Source organism: Rana temporaria, chromosome 2, assembly GCF_905171775.1.
Source record: "Rana temporaria chromosome 2, aRanTem1.1, whole genome shotgun sequence".
NCBI lineage: Eukaryota > Metazoa > Chordata > Amphibia > Anura > Ranidae > Rana > Rana temporaria.
In genome coordinates this window covers 370280347-370304292 of record NC_053490.1, presented here as the reverse complement: position 1 = coordinate 370304292, position 23946 = coordinate 370280347, and positions in this window count along the sequence as shown.

Here is a 23946-nt window from a genome sequence, read left to right as displayed (position 1 = left end):
ATTCCAGAATTCAATATTAAAAGCAAACAAGATCTTGAACCACATTCAAATGTATTGAAAATTTTTGTATCCGTTTTCCTAGGAATTTTCATATGATTTTTCGGCTGAAATTCTACTAGTGTATTGTCCCTAATGACGCGTACACACGGTCGTTTTTCGGCATGAAAAAAAAACGAAATTTTTTAAAATGTCATTTAAAATGATCGTGTGTGGGCTTCACATCGTTTTTCGGCTTCTGAAAAAGACAAAAAAATAAATGCATTTTTCATGTCGTTTTTCAAAATGTAATTTTTCCTGTTGTAAAAAATGATCGTGTGTGGGCAAAAACGATGTTTTAAACCCGCGCATGCCCAGAAGCGAGTTATGAGACGGGAGCGCTCGTTCTGGTAAAACTACCGTTCATAATGGAGTAAGCACATTCATCACGCTGTAACAGACAGAAAAGCGCGAATCGCCTTTTACTAACAAGGAATCAGCTAAAAGCAGCCCAAAGGCGAATAGAACTTCCCCTTTAGAGTGCCGTCGTACGTGTTGTACGTCACCGCGCTTTGTTCATCATTTTTCAAAAACGATGGTGTGTGGGCAACATCGTTTTTAATGATGAAGTTGGAAAAACAGCGTTTTTTGGACATGCTGAAAAATTACATTTTTTTTCATGCCGAAAAACGACTGTGTGTACGCGGCATGAGGCTATATTCACACGAGAGTTTGTGTGCAGACAGGTGCGGCAGTAGATTATTGCCTGCTGTTGTAAAAAGAGAGCTGGTTCTCTTTTTTTTCCCGTCAGTTTTCCTGTCAGGAAAACTGCAATGGAGCATACACATGGCCGGTTTTCCCGGCCTAAAGCTCTCATGGCAGTTTTCCTGACGGGAAAACCGGTCATGTGTACGAGGCTTAAAGCCTCGATCGGATTTTCCATGGACAAAGCGTTAGACTTTTGTCCGAAGGGTGTTGGCCGGGAACTTGTCTTACATACAAACGGCACACAATTGTCGGCCAACAAACACAAACGTAGTGACGTACTGTAAGTGTTTTTTTTTTTCAGCTCTTTAGCGCCATCCTTTGGGCACCTTCTGCTAATGTGGTGTTTGATGAGCATTGCTTCCGAGAATGCTTGTTTGTACTTTGGACTTTTGTACACACGATCGGGAAATCTGACAACAGACCATTGTCCACAGAAAATTTATAAGCCTGCCATCCAACATTTGTCTGTGGAAAATCTGACAATTGTCCGATGGAGCGTATAAAAAAATAAATAAAAAAGCAGATACCGATTCCCCTCTGACGGTAAGTGGAAAAATGTCAATCTTAAGGCCTATACACACGATCAGACTTTTTGTCAACAATGGTCAGACGGACGTGTTTTATCGGACAATTTGACCGTGTGTATGCTCCATCGGACAATTGTTTTTGGTTATTCAATGGACAAATGTTCGCTGTGCATGCTCTCAAACTCTCCGGCAACTAATGTCCGATGGAGGATAATCCAATCATGTGTACACAAGTCCATAAAGTACAAACACCCATGCTCAGAACCAATGCTAAAGATCAGACAACAATAGCAGAAGTTGCCCAAAGGATGGCGGTAAAGAGCTGAAAAAACACGTAATTTCGTGATAGTTGACTGAAAATGTTCTGCCGTGTGTATGCAGAACAAGTTCACCGCCAACGCCCATTCGGACAAAAATTCACGGAAAAGTCACTTTCTAAAAATCAATTATTAATTCCTTGATCATCCCAGTGTTTAGGGACAAGTTGTTTGCCTCACACCACTCTACTAGATTAGCCACCTCTTCATTATAAATGGGAACCTCTTCATTATAATGCTTCTCATCTCCTCTTGTGATGCAACCTTCTATGGTGGTTTAATCTGCAAATTTGACGATGCTCTTTGAAAAAAAGCAAGGAGTACAATCACAAGTGTATAAAGAGTAAAGAAGGGGGCTCAGTACACAACCCTGTGGTACTCCTATGCTGATCACACACTGGGAAGAAACATGCTTACCCAGTTTGACCACCTGTGGGCAGTCTACCAGGAAGTCCTTTATCCAAGAGCAAAGGGAAGGGGGCAATTTCAGCTTCAACATCTTCTCCACCAATAGATCTGAGACAACGGTGTTAAAAACTGAACTATAGTCAATAAACAACATTTTGACGTAATTGCCAGAATGTTCCAGATGGACTTAAAGCCACATGTAGTGCAAGAGCAATATGGTAACGCTGCCTTGATACGTTGTAAAACCAGACCCTCAAAGCACTTCAATATTACCGGGGTAAGTGCCTATAATCCTTCAGACTATGTTCTTTTGGGGTAATAATAGTAGATTTTAAGCAGGTTGGAACGGTGGCCAATAATAATGATCGATTAAATTTATTAGTAAAACCCCTGCAAGTTGGTGGGCAAAGGCATTAACAACCCTTCCTGGGACCCCATCTGGACCCACCGATTTCCTAACATTAACAGACTTAAATGCCTGACGCACCTCGTGTTCCTGCACCACAGGTGCAGCATGTCCTGTATTTGGGCTTAAAAGTTGTGTTTGCTGGGGTAATACTCTTTGAAAACGTGAAAAAAGCTGTTTAATTCCTTAGCCAGTTGAATATTAAAATTTGTATCCTGATGAGTGTTCTCTTTATGATTTAGGATATGTTGTATCCCTTTCCAACCTTCACGTGTATCATTTCCTCTAAAATATTCTTAAATTTTATTTTAATAAACAAATTTGGCCTTTTTTTTGCCATTCTTTAGATTTGCTCTAGAAACACAGGCCCAGATTCTGAAAGGACTTACGACGGCGCAGCGCCATGTACGCCGTCGTAAGTCCTAATCCGAGCCGTCGTATCTATGCGCCTGATTCTTAGAATCAGTTACGCATAGATATCCATTAGATCCAACAGGCGTAAGTCTCTTAGTCTCTCGTTAGGCTTTTCCCGGCGTATAGTTGCCCCTGCTATATGAGGCATAAGTGCGGCATAACAATGTTAAGTATGGCCGTCGTTCCCGCGTCGAAATTTGAAAATTTTACGTCGTTTGCGTAAGTCGTCCGTGAATGGGGCTGGACGTCATTTACATACACGTCGAAACCAATACGTCCTTGCGGCGTACTTTGACGCAAAGCACACTGGGATATTCCACGGACGGCGCATGCGCCGTAAGTGCAAAACGTCAATCACGTCAGGTCACAGCACATTACCATAAAACATGCCCCCCTGTTCAACATTTGAATTAGGCGGCCTTACGCCGGCCGAATTACGCTACGCTGCCGCAACTTACGGTGCAAGTGCTTTGAGAATACAGCACTTGCCCGTCTAAGTTGCGGAGGCGTAACGTAAATCGGATACGTTACGCCGCCGCAAGAATACGCCGTTCTACCAGAATCTGGCCCATAATATTTAACCTTATCCCTATTCCTAAAGGCACAATCCCTTTCTCTCAAAAGACAACGTACTCTCTTGGTCATCCAGGGTTTCTAATTGGGAAAAACTTCATCTGTTTCCTTTCTGTAACATTTTAGTGCCATTATTATTTCACATAAATACCAGGACCGCTTTCAATTAATATAGGATGTATATGGAATAACATCCATGTGTATATTCCCAAACCTTCCAAAAATACGACAACACAACACAAAACAATGCCAGTGGTTGCCCAGGGTGATTGAAGATCCCCAGTGGATCATCTGACAGATAGTGGTTCTTGTGACATCCACTTATGTATCCGGTGAGATAAGTGGTGTTTATTGCTAAAGAGATTTTGATGTGGCACAGCACAGTCTAGATAAGTCTCTATACTGCACTGGAACCACACTGGAGTCGCAATGAATAGAGCAATTATTCCTGCTAAAAATTAGATATTCAGTATATGTCCCTGTTGGTAGTTGTAGGTTGAATATAGCCGTACTTAGTGGAATAACTACTTTGAATATTGATGTGTATCAAAAGGTCATGCAGCAGTGCAGGTGCATAAGGTGATAACATATAGCCATGGAGTCTCATGCAAATCAAGCAGTTTCATATTGCGTGAGCTAATAGCAGTTAATTAGGCTCTAATAGGCTTCAAAAAATGTGGACTTGGAGTGCAGAGCAAACCACCTCTCAGCTAATCGGGAGGCGAGGGTCTAATACCCGTCACCTGATTGGCTGAAGGCACGGGCGCTCCGATTGGACGCCTAGCAGGAAGGAAGAAGAGACTAATGGAGGACACAGGAGCCACCGCCTGACCCGCTGCTCATCCCAGCTCATCCCACCATCCCACAGCTCGCCACCATCACCCACCATCACCACCAAGATGGGGTAAGTGTCGGGCAGTCAGGGGCTCTAATGGGGTTCAAAAAAGGTGGACTTGGAGCGCAGAGCATTGCTCTCGGAGCCCACCCAGGTGTGTTAGAAAAGCGAATGAATAGTCACTTTTCTAACACTGAACCGTCTCTCAGCCAATCAGGAGGCACAGGTCTAATACCCGTCACCTGACTTGAAGGCACAGGCGCTCCGATTGGACGCCTAGCAGGCAAGAAGAAACAAATGGAGGACACAGGAGCCGCCGCCTGACCCGCTGCTCATCCCACAGCTCGCCGCTGTCACCCGCTGCCTAATCCCCCACCAAGATGTGGTAAGTGCCGGGCAGTCAGCGAGCAGGAGTGTCACAGTGGCTGCATTTGACGGGCACAGTGGCGGAATTTGACGGGACACAATGTGCTGCATATGACGGGACACAATGTGCTGCATATGACGGGACACAAGTGGCTGCATTTGATGGGGCACAAGTGGCTGCATTTGATGGGGCACAAGTGGCTGCATTTGATGGGGCACAAGTGGCTGCATTTGATGGGGCACAAGTGGCTGCATTTGATGGGGCACAAGTGGCTGCATTTGACGGGGCACAAGTGGCTGTATTTGACGGAGCACAAGTGGCTGCATTTGACGGGCACAGTGGCTGCATTTGATGGGCACAGTGGCTGCACTTGATGAAGATTGAGCACCAGCCGCCACTGGTTCTAGTGCACTATAGAGACTTATCTAGACTGTGCTGTGCCACATCAAAATCTCTATAGCAATACAACACCACTTATCTCACCAGATACATAAGTGGATGGCACAAGAACCACTATCTGTCAGATGAGCAACCACCGGGATTGTTTTTATAATTGTTTTGTTTTGTGTTGTCTTATTTTTGGAAGGTTTGGGAATATACACATGGATGTTATTCCATATAGTTTTTTGATAATTTTTTCATGCTTCACTGCCTGGTCTTATTTTGCCTGCTTTATACAGTCTGTACTTTACAGCAGTTTTTTCTTTAATTTGTTTTTTTGTTTGGGCATAGATCACACCCAACAGGTGAGTCTGTGACTAATTAACCCCTCCCAATCAGGGTGATCTTCACCCATCTTTCTACAGTTTATAACACATAGCAGTTCAAATAGTGAAGTCCAGCTATGGAGTCCAGCTGTGGCCCAAAGGCTAGTGTCCCCTGATGCAGCCAGCTTGACCGGCAAAACCGGTTAGGCGTTCTCCTTCACTCACCTGTTTACTCCAGCTCTCTTGAGACTGATATCTTGAAGTTCGGATGGCTACGTATACAGCTTTATGTGGATGCTTGGACCTATGACCATGTTTGCTATAAACCTTTTAAAATGTAGGCCATAGCTGGACTCCATAATTTGAACTGCTATGTGTTATAAACACTGTTAAGGGAAACATGCCTGAACCACCTTATGAGGACAATTGTGTTATTTAGGATGATGTCTGTGTTTGTGTCTTTTCTAGGATTTGTAAACAATAACTTATACTTTGTAGTTAGTGGAGTCCAGCCAGAGACAGCTTCTTTTTGGACGCTTTGGGGCAGATTCACGTACCTCGGCGCATATTTCCGCCGGGCGTAGCGTATCTAAGATACACTACGCTGCCGTAACTTTTTTTTTTCGAATCCTCAAAGAATTCGCGCTGTAAGTTACAACGGCGTAGTGTATCTTTGGCGGCGTAACGGCGCGCAATTCAATTTGATGTGATGGGCACGTGTTTTATGTAAATACGTCGTGACCCAACGTAAACAACGTTTTTTTTAACGGCGCATGCGCCGTCCGTGGGGTTATCTACTGATACGCCCGCCGTAAGTCTTCGTGGATCTGGCCCTAGATGTGCAAAGTTAGTTGTGACATACAGTATCCCAACAGACTAGGCTGTAATTAAAGCAAAAGGTAGTTCAACAAAATACAGACATAAGGGGGGGGGGGAATCCTTTTTCCAACTCATTGATTTTTTTTTTTTTACTTTTTTCAGTTTATGTTAGTGTTAGAACTTTAACTTGGATGTTAAAGGGTGCACTTGTAAATACAGCTGGATAAGACAAAAGCTGTGTTGTCTTAATTTCAGTTTGCAAAGAAACAAAACTGTAATTATTTTAAAGGGGGGGATGATGCTTTTCTATACCCACTGTATATTATACAATGGCTTTCTTTTAGACACAGACTAAGTGATTTTTTTCACCAATGAAATGTAGCAGAATACATTCTGTAGAATTTGACCTAAATGTATGAAGAAAAGTTATTTATTTGCAAACTTTTGTAACAGATCTAAGAAAAAAATTCAAAGTCTTTTTTCCTGTATATAATAAAAGCCCCAGTGGTGATTAAATACCAAAAAAAGCTCTATAGTTCTAAAAACAAATTTATTCATTGGCTACAGTGTTCCATGAATGAGTAATTGCCATTCAAAGTGTGACAGTGCAGAACGCTGTAAAATGGCTTAAGGCCCATACACACGGTCTGACTTTTTGCCAACAAACTTCAAAATGAGCACGTTTTCCAAAAAATCCAACCGTGTTCGCTCTGCAAACGGACAAACTTTTCGGCAACAAAAGTCCTACGGTGCAAAGTCCTATCGTGTGTACAGAAATCCATCAGACTTTTGTCCGAAGTGCAAATACGCATGCCCAGAACCAATGTTAAAATCAACCAACAATAGCAGAAGTTGACCAAAGGGTGGCGGTAAAGAGCAGAAAAACCACGTGATGTTGGGAAAGTTTTTAGGAAAGTTTGCAGAAAAGTTTTGCCGTGTGTATGCCAGTGTTTCTCAACCTTTTTCCAGTCGGGGTGCCTTTAAAAAGTATTTTCAGTCTTGAGGCACCCCAGTCCAAGGCTTGGTTCACATTATGGTGTGTCGCAGAACACGCGCAAAATCGCGCTCATTCCTGACACACAGACAAATGCTCTGCTCTTTAGGGGTACCATTTTGGTACCCCCACACATTGGAAACGTGGGGTGCTTTTTCTGCAGTGCATTTTTGTGGGTACTTAAGCCCATTAAAATGAATGGGCTGCCCTACATGCAGCTACACAGATGTGAACCAAGGGCTTGTTCACATGTTATAGGGGCGGTACTACCCCATGGTTGAGATGTTTTTACCACCCCCAACTTCTCCACCTTTAGCTGCAGAGGCAGCAGCTGGGGGTGTTCACATGCTGTGGCTGCAACTGGAGGTATACCGAGGGTGAATGGGGCTGCACTGCAACTACCCCACAACTGTGTGCATTGCATGGTTGCGGTGTAGTGATGCTGCATTTACTGGCTTAAAACAGTTAAAAAGGCAACATAATGCCTCTTTACCCTTTCAAATGCCTCTGAAAAGCGATCTGTGTATGGATTGCTTTTCAGAGGAGCAGCAGTCCTTGCTGCTATCAAACAAGCCCTACAAGAGCCATTCTGATGGTACAGGAAAGTAACATACACACATACATACAGACACATGCTTACACACGCATACACACACACATACATACATATGCACACACACACATATACAGACAGTCACATGTGCACACACACAGACACATGTAAAAAGCCATTTTAAAATTAATCTAGCTTCTAGCTCAGTACCTTTCCACATTCCTCATTCAGCCAGGTACTGCACTCTAGGGGGAAGCAGAGAGCACAGCACACTCCTCTGCACTTTACTTTCACTTTTGAAGCTGACAAAGCTTCTCACAGTTCGGCAGGAGAGCAGGCTCATCTGACAGCCTTCTCTCCACTGACCCCACGGCACACCTGAGAACCACTGGCGGCACACTGGTTGAGAAAGGCTGGTGTATGCTATGGGTGTGCCCGGCCAACTCCCTTCGGACAAAAATCCAAGGAAAAGTTTGTTTGAAGTCCGACTGTGTGTACGAGGCTTTAGTACAGACTTGAAATGTTAAATTAAAATTTGGTTGTAGATTTTTATGCCATTACCATGACCCACCGGCAAAAAATAAATAAAAAAACTGTACCTGTTGTAGAAACAATAGTTCACATTTTGCTTTTTTTCCTTTTGACCTGACTTTGATGCTAACACTCACACTGACAATAAATATACAAAAAATGTTTCTCCTAAAATACCGTAATCCTGACACTTATGCCACGTACACACGATCGGAATTTCCGATAAAAAAAGTCAGACGGAATTTTTTCATTGGATGTTCTGGCCGTTTGTGTGCCCCATCGGTGTTTTATCTTCGGAAATTCTGACGGACTTAGAAAGAGAAAGGAAATTACGTTCATGTGTATGGAACTCCGACTATTTTTCTCGGTACGTCACCACGTTTTTGACGGTCGGAATTTGGTGTGACAGTGCGTATGCAAGACAGCTTGAACGGAATTCCGTTGGAAAAATCAGTAAAAAAATTCAAGTTAGGCTTACCGGTAACTTGTTTTCCAGAAGTCTTTCAGGACTTGAGATATCGTGATCCTCCCACTCCATCAGGAAACACCTTCTTTAAACCTTTTAAAAGGGAGGCCCCTCCTTGCACTCCTCAGTTGTTATAGAGAAAACCTCCGGCTCCGGCTGGAACACATAAACATATACGTTAGTCACAGCACAGTACATTACACACAGTAGGGCGGGTCGTTGCTGTCCTGAAAGATTTCTGGAAAACAAGTTACCGGTAAGCCTAACTTGAATTTTCCCGAGGCGTCTTTCAGGACAGCACCTTGAGAGGACAACAGAGACTTACTACCTTAGGGCGGGACGACAGCTTGTAGGACCTTTCTGCCGAAAGCCTGATCACTGGCCGAGGCAAGGTCCAACCTATAGTGTCGCACGAACGTGTGAAAACTTGACCACGTCGCTGCCCTGCAGATTTGCTCCGGCGTGGCACCAGCTCTTTCTGCCCAGGAAGTTGCGAGAGCTCTGGTTGAATGGGCCCGAATTCCCTCTGGCGGAATCAGGCCTGCCTGTAAATAAGCCTCCCTGATAGCCAGCTTCAGCCACCTAGCTAGTGTCCCCCTAGATGCCTGCTGACCCTTCTTGTTACCCCCAAAAAGGACAAACAAAGAATCCGAACGCCTAAACGGACTTGTTATTTCTAAATAACATAAAAAAAAACGTCTGACATCTAGCATATGAAAAAATAATTATTTTTCCCCCGAAGGGTTGGAACAGAAAGTGGGAAGTACAATGTCCTGTACACGATTAGTGTTAGAAGCCACCTTAGGCAGAAACTTTGGGTCAGTTTTAAGCACTACCCTATCTGAAAATAAACATAAATAAGGCTCCTTCACTGACAGGGCCTGCAACTCGCTGATCCTACGTGCTGAGGTTATAGCGATTAAAAATAAAGTTTTGAAGGTAAGGTTCCTAACTGAGGCTTCCCTTAAGGGTTCAAAAGGCTTACTTGCCAAAGATCTCAGAACCACTGAGAGCCTCCACTTCGGGAAACCCTTTACCCTTGGTGGTCTAGATCTCAATAAAGATCTAAAAAACCTAACCACCAACGGTTCTGTGGCTACAGATCTTTCCAAAAAAACTGTAAGTGCGGATACCTGTACCTTAAGGGTGCTGACAGCTAAACCCTTATCAGCCCCCTCCTGCAAAAATTCCAGGATAGACTTCAACTCGCTAGGGTCCTGACCCGATGAACTACACCAAGAGGAAAAACCTTCCAAACGTTGGTGTAAATGGCTCGGGTTACTTTCTTTCTGCTATTGAGCAAGGTGGAAACCAAGCGGTCAGAAAACCCCTTTCTTTTCAGGATTTCCCCTTCAGAAGCCACGCGGCCAAGGAAAGCCGCGCCACGTCTGGATGAGAAATCGGACCCTGAACTAGAAGATCCTGCCTGAGGGGCAGGTGCCAACAGGGCTTGGTTGACAAGGCTAGGAGCGTTGCGAACCATGCTCTCCTGGGCCAAAACGGGGCGATGAGAATGACCGGAACTCTTTCTCTCTGGACCTTCCTCAGAACTAAGGGAATTAACTGAAACGGGGGGAAGGCAAAGCAGAGGCGAAAATCCCAGGGATGCGACAGAGCATCCACCCCTAGGGACCCATCCTCCCGACTCAGAGAAAAGAATTTCCCTACCTGGGAGTTCTCCCTCGAGGCAAACAAGTCCACCTCTGGGCGACCCAATCTGCTGGAGATTTCTGAAAAGATCTCCGCATTCAGGGACCACTCTGACTCCCGAATCTGGTGTCTGCTTAAAAAGTCCGCCACCGTATTCAAGGACCCCTTTAGGTGTAGGGCCGTCAAGGAGAGCAAATTGTTCTCTACCCAAGCGAGAATCTCTGTAGCAAGGGACAGGAGTGAACTGCTTCTCGTACCCCCCTGCCTGTTTAAGTATGCTACCGTTGTAGCATTGTCCGTCAGAACTTGAACGTGATGACCCCGGATAAAGGGAGCAAACTCCACTAGGGCCAGGGCCACTGTCCTCAACTCCCTCCAATTTGAGGAATGTAGGGCCTCCTCCTTTGACCACCTTCCCTGAGAAAACTTTTCCCCTAAGTGGGCTCCCCACCCCCAGGCGCTGGCATCTGTGGTGAGCCTCAATCCTACTGTGAAGGACCATTCCAGACCCTCTGTAAGCACTTGCTGGTTCTTCCACCAGTAAAGGGATCTCTTTACCCGGGCAGGAACTTTTACCCGGACATCCAGCGAACTGGACTTGTGATCCCACACTCTTAAAAGGAAAGCCTGCAGGGGCCTGAAATGCAATCTCGCCCATTGGACCGCCGGCATGGCTGAGGTCAAAACTCCTAGAGCTGCCATCACCTGTCTGACTGTCAAAGACTGATGTGACTGTAGCAAATGGACAGTGTCCAGGACCTTGGCCGCTTTCTCTGGAGGGAGAAAAATTCTCTGGCACCGAGAATCCACCCGGTATCCCAGGAACCAAATTTCCTGAGAAGGAACTAGGGCTGATTTCTGAAGGTTTAAAATCCAGCCTAGGGATTCCAAGTGGATTCGTGCCCGAGAAAGATCCTCCAGCAACTTCTCCCTTGAGGGGGCAAAGAAGAGGAGGTCGTCCAGGTAGGGGATGACTGCTATTCCCTGTAAACGCAAAGGGGCTAAGGCCCCTTTGCGAGGTGATGACGACAGCCCGAAGGGGAGGGCCCTGTACTGGAAGTGCTGAACAAAACCCCCCATCTCTACCGCTAGTCTGAGAAACTTCTGGGACTGAAAGGAGATAGGTACGTGAAGGTACGCATCTCTCAGGTCTATCGACGCCATGAAACACTCTGGCGTCAGAAGATTCCTGATAGAGAAAATCGAGTCCATTTTGAATTTTCTGTACCTGACACACTTGTTTAACGGTTTTAAGTTCAAGATCAGCCTGAACTTCCCCGTGGGTTTCCTTACTAGGAAGACATGGGAATAGAATCCTCTGCCCTGCTCTGCTAGGGGAACCTGGACCAACACTCCTTGTTGTTGAAGTTCCGCCAGAGAGGACCTTAATGCTACAAACTTTACTGGATCCCTTGGGGCCTGAGTAACCAGAAATCTCCTTGGCGGGGCCTCGGAGAACTCTATAGCGTACCCCTGGGCTAGAGTGGTCAGTATATACTGGTTGCTTGACACCACTGACCACTGCGGAAGGAAATTTTGCAACCTTCCGCCTACCCTCAGGGTCGGGTCATTGTGGCTTACTGGCGGGCGCAGGAGGATTGAAAAGGACTCCCTTTCCCTTACCCTTCTGCGCCGACCAATTCCTGTTTCCTTGCGGTTTCTTCCCCTTATCCTGCTGCTTGAAAGCCCGAAAAAAACGTTTGGGAGGGGGGGGTTCTTATTCTTGACCGGGAAGGCCTTCTTCTTGTCTGCTGTCCTGTCCAGGATACTCTCCAGTTCAGGACTGAAAAGAAGATCACCCGAAAACGGGATTCCACACAGCTTGCTTTTTGAAGCCGTATCTCCTGGCCATGTTTTTAGCCATAAAGCCCTCCTGGCTGAGTTGGTTAAAGCAGCAGATCTAGCGGACATTTTAATCGCCTCAGCAGAGGCGTCTGCCATGTAAGCTACAGCTGCAGCAACGGTAGAGAATGAATCTAAAATGTCCTGTTTTGGGGAATCTGCCTCAATATGAGTTTTAAGCTTGTCTACCCAAAACTCTAAATTGCGAGCCACGCAAGTGGTAGCCATGGCAGGCTTTAGGTTGATCATAATAGACTGCCAGGCTTTTTTAAGGAGAAGGTCCATGCGCTTGTCTATGGGATCCCTAAGGGTACTCATATCCTCGAAAGATAAATCTGTGGACCTAGACACCTGGGAAAAGGATGCGTCGAGTTTAGGAACCTTGTTCCAGACAGCAGATGGATCTTCTCCAAAGGGAAACCGCCTTTTGTGGGATTTAGAAAAAAAGGGCTTTTTCTCTGGATCCTGCCATTCCCGTAGAATAGCTTCGGAAATGACCAAATGAACTGGGAACGTGCGCCCTTTAGGCTCACAGAGACCGGCGTACATCCGGTCATGTAGACTCAGGTCTTTTTTCTCTTCACTCAGACCTAGAGTAGCATAGATGGCCCTGAGGAGACCATCCACCTCCTCCAGGGATAACTTAAATTTTGAGGAGGACCCCATCTCTTCCTCATTCTCTGAGTCCTCACTAGAGAGGGCCTGAGGCTGGCTATCCCTAAGTCCCTCGCTGTCTGAAGGTGCAGAAGCCCACCCAGGTGGCAACGTCTCCTGGGAGGACTGCGAGGTGGAGGGCTGAGTGATGGTGACCGGAGCTAGTGACTCCCTTACAGACTGAAAGGTGGCTAAAAGCTCGTTTTTAACTGAGGAGATCAGTTCCTCTCTAACTGAGGCTGACTCCTTCTGCACTAAGGCTGCAATACATGATTTACACCAGGGTTTCTTCCAACTTTCCCCCATTTTTTCCTTGCAAGAAGGACATCTTCTTTTCTCAGGTTTCACCTACAGAAGAAACAGGGAGAGAAGAAACAAAAAAATAGGGAATCCAGAATGAGACCCGGTCTCAAACAGACAGGACCCCCCCTCACCTAGGTGCACTAGGAAGGAAAAGGTGAACAACCCGTGTCCTGACAGGCCCCCATGCCACTGGGGGGAAATAAAAAATAAGGAGACCGAGAGAGAACCCATAGTAAAAAAGAGGTACCCTCACCCCTAGGGAAAAACAGACTTACATTACTGCTTCCCGCCGAGGTCCTGCTGGTGCCCGTGCCTGTCTCCACCGCTGATGCCTCTGCAGTCTCCATCGCAGAAGGTCAGCGTTCACTCTGTGGCATTCACGGCGCTTCCCGGACTCCATTAGCGCCGCTGCGCCGGACCAGGAAGCGGAAGTAGCCCAGCGTCCGCCCTACTCCTCCCTCCTGGCGCGCCGGAAATGACGTGCCTCTCCGGCGACCAGGCTACGCCAAGATGGCGGCACCCCGCTTTACACGAGACGCCTCCCGGTCGTTGAAGAATGGCTCCACTGAGCACCGGGAGCGTGGGGAGCCCGATTGCCATCACCGCCGCGCGGGTGGTACGGGAGAGTGGACAGTCTCCTGAAAAGAAGAAAAGGTAGGAAAGGAGTCCGTCTTTCAGGAACACCTGAGGTATCAGACCCTTCCCAAAAAAAAAAAAAAAGGTGTCCCCTCCGGAGGAGGAAACACAAAAACTGAGGAGTGCAAGGAGGGGCCTCCCTTTTAAAAGGTTTAAAGAAGGTATTTCCTGATGGAGTGGGAGGATCACGATATCTCAAGGTGCTGTCCTGAAAGACGCCTCGGGAAATTCCGATCGTGTGTACAAGGCATTAGTCTGGCCATAAATGTCTTTTTACGGGCTGATCGTAAAAAAAAGGGTGGATTCCTTAATTACACAAACAAGGTGGATAGAGGAATCCTCCCCGCTGTGCTCTTGTTTTCTGAGATTCGAACTCCTCCACTGTCAGAATAAACTGATCAGCAGCTGCAGACAATTGGCTCCAGCTGCTAACAGAGAAAACGTTTCAAACAATCCCATTGGACAGAAGTCTTGACTTCTGTCAAGTGAAAAGAGGAAAGGTACTGCAGTAGGTTTTCACAATAGTGATCACTGTGATTGGCTAATCACAGTAATTACATGATTGAAAGCTGGCACCCATGACTCCAATTTTTTTTTTTTTACTTTTTTATTTTATTTACACAGACTTCACCTCTAGCAAGGAGAAAATATATTTTCCTCTTCACAAAGAAGAAACCGTACTGCAGTAGGTTTTCATAACAGTGATTACTGTAATTGATTGGTACCCATGTCTCCCATTCGTTACTACGAGACCAGGAGCTGTCGGTGACAGCTTGGTCTAAGTGCTGGGCATACATTACGTTTCTAGCACACACACAGTTACATATATATGTGGTGACCGTTCCCAGGAAGAAAGCCCACTTTCTTGATGCCGAATATGTGTGAAGTGGTTGTAAAAGGAGTTAAATTTTAGAACCAACATTCACTCCCTAGCACAAAATGTCGTACATGAACTAGTTATACATAGTTACATAGTTAGTCAGGTTGAAAAAAGACACAAGTCCATCCAGTTCAACCACAAAAAATAAAAAAACAAATTAAAAAACACAGTAAAATCCTATACACCCAACTCCATACCCACAGTTGATCCAGAGGAAGGCAAAACAACCCCAGCAGAGCATGATCCAATTTGCTACAGCAGGGGAAAAATTCCTTCCTGATCCCCCGAGAGGCAATCGGATTTACCCTGGATCAACTTTACCTACAAATCTTAGTACTCAGTTATATTCTGTACATTTAGGAAAGAATCCAGGCCTTTCTTAAAGCAATCTACTGAGCTGGCCAGAACCACCTCTGGAGGGAGTCTGTTCCACATTTTCACAGCTCTTACTGTGTAAAAACCTTTCCGTATTTGGAGGTGAAATCTCTTTTCCTCTAGACATAAAGAGTGCCCCCTTGTCCTCAGTGTTGACCGTAAAGTGAATAACTCAACACCAAGTTCACTGTATGGACCTATTATATATTTGTACATGTTGATCATATCCCCCCTTCCTCCAGCCTGCTGATGGACATTTTAGGATGCCAACAGCTAGCTGTTGCAGTTGTGCTACTGAATTAATGAACTGCTATAACTAGCTCTGGAGTAAAAAAAAAGTAAAGCCAAAATTTGACTAAAAACTAATAAAGGATTTGAGTGGAAGAGGAGTGGATAAATATCATTCACCCTCCTCAAATCACAGAACTCCTTGCATTCTGAAGTCTTTTTCTGAATAGAGAAGGTGCCCGTACTACAACAACAGGAAATACAGGTCTCAATGCCAGATTTTTGGGCTTTTGGCTCTGACAGGAGACTGTGGGTTGAATAAAAAAAAAGTAATTGAACAAACACTTTAGCACCTCAAGTTGAAACACTTTAATTAGAGGTAATTTATTTTTACTGTGCAAACGTACAGAAATAGTTTTTGGCTATACTTCAGCTTTACTTCTAGTCAGAGTAATGAACTACATGTTTGCAACTTGTCATTGACGTACTACGTAATGAAGCAAACAAGAGGATGACTGCATTGGAGTTGCATTTTAAAAGTGTACAGTAAAACCTTGGTTTGTGAGCAGAATTAGTTCCAGAAACATGCTTGTAATCCAAAGCACTTGTATATCAAAGCATTTTTTTACAGGGTATAAAAGAGACGAGAGGCACCTCTAAGGCTCCATTCACACCTAGGCAGACAAATTCGCGGCGTTTTGTCGCCGCAAATCGCGGTACAAATAGCGGCGTTTTGTACTGCGATTTGCGGCGACAAAACGTCAGTATTGTTCGCCTAGATGTGCCCCAGATTGACCTCCTCTATGGAGATGGTTCCCATCTCCTAGCCGAACGCCGAAAGCCGCCTGAAAAAAAGGTCTGGGACCTTTTTTCAGGCGGCAGGCGTCCGGCGTTCAGCGTGGAGATGTGAACCATCTCCATAGAGGGACATGTGTTTTCATCCCTCTGGCGGCAGCGGCGTAGCACTACAGGCGTAAAAACGCCTAGGTGTGAATGGGGGCTTAGTGTAATAAGTTGCTAAATGTTGTACCTTCATTAACCACTTAAGGATTGCCTCCTGCACATATACGTCAGCAGAATGGCACGGCTGGGCACAAGCACGTACATGTACGTCCTCTTTAAGTGCCCAGTTGTGGGTCGCGGGCACGTGCCCGCGACCCGGTCCGAAGCTCCGTGACCGCGGCACCCGCGGACCCGATCGCCGCTGAAGTCCTCGATTGGTCCCCGGAGCTGAAGAACGTGGAGAGCTGTGTGTAAACACAGCTTCCCAGTTCTTCACTGTGGCGCCGTAATCGATCGTGTGTTCCCTTTTATAGGGAAACAAAATTAATGACGTCACACCTACAGCCACACCCCCCTACAGTTAGAAACACAAATGAGGTCACACTTAACCCCTTCAGCGCCCCCTTGTGGTTAACTCCCAAACTGCAATTGTAATTTTCACAGTAAACAATGCATTTTTAATGCATTTTTTGCTGTGAAAATGACAATGGCCCCAAAAATGTGTCAAAATTGTCCGAAGTGTCCGCCATAATGTCGCAGTCACGAAAATAATGGCTGATCGCCGCCATTAGTAGTAAAAAAAAAAAAAAATTATAAAAATGCAATAAAACTATCCCCTATTTTGTAAACGCTATAAATTTTGCGCAAACCAATCGATAAACGCTTATTGCGATTTTTTTACCAAAAATAGGTAGAAGACTACGTATCGGTCTAAACTGAGAAAAAAAAATGTTTTTATATATTTGTGGGGAATATTTATTATAGCAAAAAGTAAAAAAATATAGAATTGTTTTCAAAATTGTCGCTCTATTTTTGTTTATAGCGCAAAAAATAAAAACCGCAGAGTTGATCAAATACCACCAAAAGAAAGCTCTATTTGTGGGAAAAAAAGGACGCCAATTTTGTTTGGGAGCCACGTCGCGGGTCCTTTAGCTGCCTAAAGGTCCGGGTCTTAAGTGGTTAAATGTAACCATATTACACTTAGAGTCTCCTCTCTTCTTTTTTATACTCAGTTGTGACATGACGCTATTCTTATATCAAAACATCGCTTTTATATCAAGGCAAAAATAATTAAAACATTTTGCTTGTCTTGCAAAATGCTCTCAAACCAATTTACTCTCACACCAAGGTTTTACTGTATATCTATATCATGCCACCATTTTTTTTGTTTTAGGTAAAGAGGAGAAGGATTAGAACTCCTGTAGGGTTTTTATTGCTATCCAGAGCTCTGTTAAAGAGATTTACATTTACTTCCTGTTATGTTGACAACGTTTTCACCATACAAGAAGTAAGGGGCAATCTGTAACAGGGACACCAACAGACATAAAAATTGGACAATGTTTCTACATTTCTCCTACTCTACCGAAGAAGAACATTTTTACTTCTGTCTGTATTGCATTTAGGATAACATATGTCTACCAATTTTTTTCATCATCACTCAGTCTTTTCCTTAACACCTTTATTTGTCTATGTCTTTATGTCACTACCATGCCCATCAATTATAGCCTGTCTGTCCATGCCAATGTGTACATAAACAGTGCAAATACGTCTGCCCATCAGTGGCTATCTATATATGCCCATCTGTTTAAACCTGTAAATAAACAGAGAACAGACAGTTGTGCATGCACTACCTCGGGGCAGCTTCTTGCTCTGTTAACATGTATGCTCACCTCAGCAACTCCTTTAATTTACAAGGGTGGGGTGATGTGAAATATGGGTGTTGGCTTTCCAGAGGGGTATCATTAGCAATCAAGCAGATTTCCTCCTAACAATGGCCAATCCACAAATATTAGGCAACTGCTAGATGAGCCTAAAAATCTCATCTTTAATATCAATGCAAATCACTTTGTCCATCAGTGTCTGCTTTGTGTTGGTTCCTTTGTGGCACTTTATTCATGTTTTTAGCTTTTATGTTAACTGTCCATGTCCTGTGTCAATATGGGTTTATTCATTAATGTCTTAGCATCATTACCTATCAGCTCACAACTATATTCTATGAATCAGCAATGAATCAGTACTAATTAGACTTCATTCACATTTAGCCAGGCTGCGAATCCCAGTGGAAAAAATCTACCTAAAGTGAGGGAAATTTTTTTTTAATCCCTGCAGGTTTTGTACGTTTTCCCACTGACAAAGAAATGACCAGTCTATAATTTTAATGGCAGGTTCATTTTAACATTGAGAGACCGAATAACAAAAATTTCCAGAAAAACTAATTTCAAAAAAGTTATAAATTGATTTACATTTTAATGACTGAAATAAGTATTTGACCTCCTCGCAAAACATGACTTAGTATTTGGTGGCAAACCCTTGTTGGCCATGTGTTTTGGGTAATTGCCATGCTGGAATACCCATCCATTTTCAAAGCCCTGGCTGAGGGAAGGAGGTTCTCACCCAAGATTTAACGATACATGGCCCTGTCCATTGTCCCTTTGATGCAGTGAAGTTGGCCTGTCCTCTTAGTAGAAAAACACAACCAAAGCATAATGTTTTCACCTCCATGTTTGATGGCGGGAATGGTGTTCTTGGGGTCAGCTTTCCACCTCCTCCTCCAAACACGGTGAGTTGAGTTGATGCCAAAGACCAAAATGCTGCTAAAGGACCTTGCCCCTTTTGCGATTCGGAACTGTGTCGCTTTAACAGACAATTGCGCGGTCGTGCGACGTGGCTCCCAAACAAAATTGGCGTCCTTTTTTTCCCCACAAATAGAGCTTTCTTTTGGTGGTATTTGATCACCTCTGCGGTTTTTATTTTTTGCGCTATAAACAAAAATAGAGCGACAATTTTGAAAAAAATGCAATATTTTTTACTTTTTGCTATAATAAATATGCCCCAAAAATATATAAAAAAAAAAATTTTTCCTCAGTTTAGGCCGATACGTATTCTTCTACCTATTTTTGGTTAAGTCATGTTGTAACCTTAAGCGTTTATCGGTTGGTTTGCGCAAAATGTATAGCGTTTACAAAATAGGGGATAGTTTTATTGCATTTTTATAAAAAAAAATTTTTACTACTTATGGCGGCGATCAGCGATTTTTTTCATGACTGCGACATTATGGCGGACACTTTGGACAATTTTGACACATTTTTGGGACCATTGTCATTTTCACAGCAAAAAATGCATTTAAATTGCATTGTTTATTGTGAAAATGACAGTTGCAGTTTGGGAGTTAACCACAGGGGGCGCTGAAGGAGTTTCGTTTCACCTAGTGTGTGTTTACAACTGTAGGGGGGTGTGGCTGTAGGTCTGACGTCATCGATCATGTCTCCCTATCACTTGATCGATGCAGCCGCCACAGTGAAGAACGGGGAAGCCGTGTTTACACACGGCTCTCCCTGTTTTTCAGCTCCGGGGACCGATCGCCGCACTCCAGCGGCGATCGGGTCTGCGGGACCCGCGGTCCCGGTCCCGGAGCTTCGGACCGGGTCGCGGGAGCGCGCCGCGACCCACGGCTGGGTACTAGTACAGGACGTACCTGTACGTACATGTGCCCAGCCGTGCCATTCTGCCGACGTATATGTGCAGGAGGCGGTCCTTAAGTGGTTAAAGGCACAATGTATTTGAGAATATAGTTTTCAATTATTTATTGAGTATAATATGTAAAAATATATAAAAAAAACACATGACATCGCTAAAGAAGCTTAGTAAGAGGGTTATAGTTTGTACTACACTGTAATGATGGTGACAATATTGTAGATATGTTCAAGCATGTCACGTGTTCTTTATATATACATTTTTCACATATTATACTCAATAAATAATTTAAAACTTTAAAAAAATATTCTTAAATACATTGTGCCTTTAAAGTCCACCACAAGGGGATATTTTCTTTTCTCCTCAACTATTGGATGTGACACTAAGTAATGACTACAAGACTTTCACCCAGTTCTCCTCTGAATCATTCAGATGTTCATTAGCAAACTTCAGACAGGCCTATAAATGGTCAAGGTCCCCCTGCTTTTTTGAGCAGGGGGACCTTGAAGGCGCTGCAGGATTTCAGTCCTTCATGGCGTAGTGTGTTACCAATTGTTTTCTTGGTGATTATGGTCCCAGCTAACTTGAGATCATTGACAAGATTTTCCCGTGTAGTTCTGGGCTGATTCCTCACCATTCTCATGATCATTGAAACTTCACGAGGTGAGATCTTGCATTAAGCCCCAGACCAAGGAAGATTGACAGTTGTTTTGTGTTTCTTCTATTTGCGAATAATCGCACCAACTGTTGTCACCCTCTCACTAAGCTGCTTGGCGATGTTGTGTAGGTCTAAAGCCATTGGACAGCTCTTTGGTCTTGGTCATGAGAGATTGGAATCTGACTGATTCCTTCTGTGGACAGGGGTCTTTTATACAGGTAACAAGCTAAGATTAGGAGCACTCTCCCTTTAGGAGAGTGCTCCTAATCTCAGCTCGTTGCCTGTATAGAAGACACCAGGGAGCCAGAAATCTTGCTGACTGATAGGGGATCAAATAGTTATTTCACTCATTAAAGTGCAAATCAATTTATAACTTTTTTGAAATGCGCTTTTCTGGATATTTTTGTTGTTATTCTGTCTCTCACTGTTAAAATAATAAACCTTCTATTAAAATTATAGACTGATCATTTCTTTGTCAGTGGGCAAATGTACAAAATCAGCAGGGGCTGAAATACTTTTTTCCATCACTGTACTCCTGCTGCTGAGATTGATAGCTGTGTGGAGATTCAGGTACCTATGCCTAACTTTGCGGCGGTGTAGCTTAAGGCATTTAAGCTATGCCGCCGTAAGTTAGCTAGGCAAGTACATGATTCACAATGTACTTGCCTGCAATGTTACGGCGGCGTATCCTAAATCGGCGGGCGTAAGGGCGCCTAATTCAAATGTGTTTGAGGGGGGCGTGTTGTATGCTAATGGGGCTTGACCTTACGTTTTTTACGAATTGCGCATGCGCTGGGCGCCTACATTTTCCAGTGTGCATTGCGGCTAAGTACGCCGCACGGGCCTATTGATTTTGACGTGGATGTAAACAACGTAAATCCCAATTCATGGACGACTTACGCAAACAACGTAAAAAATTTGAATTTTGACGCGGGAACGGCGGCCATACTTGACATTACTATTCCAATAGGGCCTAGCTCTAACTTTACGCGGCCTATCACTTACGTAAACGGCGTAAAAGTACTGCGTCGGCCGGGCGTACGTTCGTGAATCGGCGTATCTACTCATTTACATATTCTACGCCGACCGCAATGGAAACGCCACCTAGTGGCCATCCAAAATATTGCAATCTAAGATAGGACGGCGCAAGCCGTCGTATCTTAGATATGTTTAAGCGTATCTCTGTTTCAGCATACGCTTAAACATAAGTCGGCGTAGATTCTGAGTTAGGTCGGCTTATCAACTGATAAGCCGGCCTAACTCTTACTGAATCTACTTAAAAGTGCGTCCAGCTAGGATCACCACCTGTTCACACTGGCTGTGAGCAGACACAAATAGCTGCGGTTACTGACAGTCTGTCATGGCAGTGTACAGGCTCGGTGGCCATTCACATATGGGCATTTCCAAATCACCCCAAATGCAATGCAATTTTACCGTGATTGTCGCACGCCAAAATGCACAGAGTGCAAAATTGCTCCAGAGGAGTGCCAACATTTGGTTCCCGAGCTTCTTTAGAGCTTCCATTGTTATTCAAGAGAAAGGGCTGCTCTATGCGTGACATGCGTTTCCACGTGAAAACATAAGTTCCCGCTACGCATAGTGTTAATGAGGCCTCAATCCCAGCAGTAGGAATCAGTGAATTCTTGCCACTAGGATTCACAGAGTGGCAAAACTGCCATGCAGGTGGAGCCAAACTGTTCATCAATGACAATCAGTCACTGTTAGAATTCTTGATATGCAGTGGACTTACACAGAGAGATTGGCTCGGTCTGCAACCCCATCTGTGCCCCCCCCCCCCCCCCGGCCCCCACGCACCTGTCCTGTCTCTAAATCAGCCCAACTTTGTCACTAAATCTGTCTATCAGCCCCTAGCAGTCTTTCTGTCTGTCTTCCTATGTGAATGCCAATCACTAAAGTTTTTTTTTAATTCAACCAACACTTAAGCATTTGCAACATGTGAATGAAAAAGCGAGAAGAGGAAAAGAAAATGATGGAGCAGTTACAGGTGCTCCTTGGGATTTCTTTGCAGTCCTTGGGGGACAGGCATCAATTTTGCTGTATAGCAAGCTAATGCTAAACAGGAGCAGTGAGGCAGATATATTTGGGCATCTTCATTCTTAAATTATTCATCAGCTGCTCTAAAGTAGCTCTGCGACAGAATAAAACATGCCCCTGACCAATTCTTAATTGTGAATCTGTTTTTCTAAGTGATAAGTCCATCTTCAGTAATAAATCTGTTGCAGACCTTTGTGCAAATACACATAAAAACTGTTGCATACATAGGGGCAGATCCACAAAGATCTGAGCCGGGCGCAGCATATCTAAGATACGCTACGCCGCCGTAACTTATCTTTTTTAAATTGAATCCACAACGAATCCGCGCCATAAGTTACGGCGGCGTAGCGTATCTCTCGTGGCGTAAGGGCGCAGAATTCAAATGGATCTAATGGGGGCGTGTTTTATGTTAATACGTCGTGACCCGACGTAAACAACGTTTTTTTGGAACTGCGCATGCGCCGTCCCTGGGGGTATCCCTGTGCACATGCTCGAAATTAAACCGGAACCCGCCAATGCTTACGACGGTGACGTCATTCTACGCAAATTCCTATTCGCGAACGAATTACGCAAACGACGTAAAAAATTCAAAATTGTACGCGAGAACGACGGCCATACTTAACATTGAGTATGCCTCAGTATAGCAGCTTTAACTATACGCCGGAAAAAGCCGAACGCAAACGACGCAAAAAAAAGTACGTTCGTGGATCGCCGTAAATAGCTAATTTGCATACTTGACGCAGATTTCGACGGGAACGCCACCTAGCGGCCGCCGAAAAATGGCATCTTAGATCCGACGGCGTACGAAGACGTACGCCTGTCGGATCTAGCCGAGATGCCGTCGTATCTTGTTTTGAGGATTCAAAACAAAGATACGACGCGGGAATTTTGAAATTACGCCGGCGTATCAATGGATACACCGGCATAATTTCTTTGTGGATCTGCCCCATAGACTTTACTAACTGACAGCCATCCTAATTTGCTTGATTAAGGCTACTTAAGTCTACTTTCACACTGGGGCGGCAGAGCGTTAGCGCTAAAGTGCCACTCATTTTAGCTGTGCTTTTCGGCAGCTAGTGGGCGCTTTTAACCCCCGCTAGTGGCTGGAGAAAGGGGGTTTAAAGTGCCCATGTTGCGGCGCATCTGAAACGCTTTTCAGGCGCTTTGGAATCGCTGCCCATTCATTTCAATGGGCAGGCCGTTTTGGGAGCACTTTATACAGCATTCCCAAACCGCCCAAAGATGCTGCTTGCAGGACTTTTCCTAACGTTCCGCAAGCGCACCACCCCAGTGTGAAAAATCACACTTAAATGAATGGGAGGCAGTTTTTAGGTGTTATTTAGAGGCTATTTCTAGCTCTAAAATTCGAAAAGCTGAAAACCGCCTCAGTGTGAAAACAGCCTAATATTCCCTCATTGTGCATATATTCCCTCATTGTGCATAATGCATATACAGTTTGTAAAATATTTTAAGATGTATGTATAAGCTAAAACAACGTTTTTAATAGAGTAGGAACGGGGCAGAACCC